We start from the raw sequence: 1,742 nt of genomic DNA, 5'->3' as shown, positions 1-1,742 counted from the left end.
TAAGAACTCTGGGAGATGTAGTTATTAGGCGTTCTGATGATGACGCGGAATCAAGCTGAAGAACGAAGACTGGAGAAAACATTTCCTCCACTGCGCATTTCATACAGCACAATAAAAATGTATGTATATTTACATATTATATTGGTAATACAATTTGATACAGGCTCGTCTGCAAATAGCTGAAATTGTAAAAAAAGATGAATTAATGAATGAAAAGACTAAAAAACAATAAATAGAGCTGTCAAGCTAAAATGTCAAAATATACATAACGAAATTAAAAACATTTTATTTACTTTAATTTGTACTTTAATTTTAAAATAATTGGAATTTACTATTACTTTTCTTTTTACTTTTAAAACACGGGGTGGTGACAGCCCTAAAAGGCTTCTTCGTGGAAAAAAATAAATAAAAGATTTAAATAAAAGAAAAGAAAGCAAAGCTGTTTATGTGTTGTTTATAGAAGAAACATATCTGTAGCACAAAGCAATACAGTAATTTTAAAACATATGAGGGTCATTAATATATCAAACTGTGAGAATCCAATATAACATACACGATTTAAAACCATTAACCCTTTCATGTATAATGTTACCACAGTTGACAGCTATTCAAAAATCTTTTCTTGCATTGGCATGGGTTTTGATGGATGGTTGCACATCAACCTCTACAGTGGTGCATCATCCTGACCTACATTGTCACCAAGTGGCAAGCCATTGTGTGTGGATTTTTCCCCCCTCCAAACCAAGATGGCCAATGTCAGAAATGCCAAGTTGCTCCGGAATATCCACCCATTCCTTCTATCCTAGGAGACTCTTGCAGGTAAAAATAAATAAATAAAATGTTGTAGCATCAAGCAATATCTAATGAGTCATTCCACAGTTCAATTTTCCAGGTATTGATTAGATTGGAGGAATATTCTGATTAATCATCTGTAGTGGACCTCATGCATAATGGCTATATTTCGGCTGCAAGTCATAATATTACTGTGACTGTTGTTTTTGAAAATACTTAATCTGCAGTAACTTTTTTGACTGTAAATAAATATTTGATTTGAATGTAATTTGCATTAACATAAAAAAGTAATGTGATTACATTATGTATGTGACTTGTAATGCATTACTTTACTCATTACATCAAAAAGTAATCTGATTACATAATGCACATTACTTTTAATGCATTACTCGTAGTCGTAACATCAAAAAGTAATCTGATTATTGTAATGCGTTACCCCCAACATGCACTGCTCATTTCAGATGAGATTGAAAACACCTGATTGCTAGTTTTCTCAGAGGAGAGTTAAGTTAGAAATGTATCCATCTTGAACATAATCAGAATTATCAGCTAATAAGGGTAAATTTACTCTGGTTCACTGGAGGGAGCATCTGAGTTGGGTTTCTACAGTTGTACCTCGGCAGGCTGCATGTAGAGATCTCTGATGGAATCACGACACATCCTCATGTTTCTAGCAGAGGTTGTCAGGTTTTGATTTTTTATCTGTTGGTATTTGATCGAATCCATGATGCCATGTATCTGAACAAGATGTCCAGGACCTCTGGCGGAAAATTGGACCCACAGCATTAAAGATACAGCAGAGTTTTCATTTTACACATGGGGTACTTTTTTATTTATAGGAGAAGACTCAGAGCTGTTATCTTGGAAAAGGGAGTATTTAATAAAAGGGGGCAAATAATTGTTCCCAATGTGTTTTGGAGAAAAGCATTTATTTCATAATGTGATTTCCC

Source organism: Squalius cephalus (genome assembly GCF_949319135.1).
Source record: "Squalius cephalus genome assembly, chromosome: 7".
NCBI lineage: Eukaryota > Metazoa > Chordata > Actinopteri > Cypriniformes > Leuciscidae > Squalius > Squalius cephalus.
The sequence above is the reverse complement of the archived record's forward strand: the minus strand, read 5'-3'. Positions refer to the sequence as shown.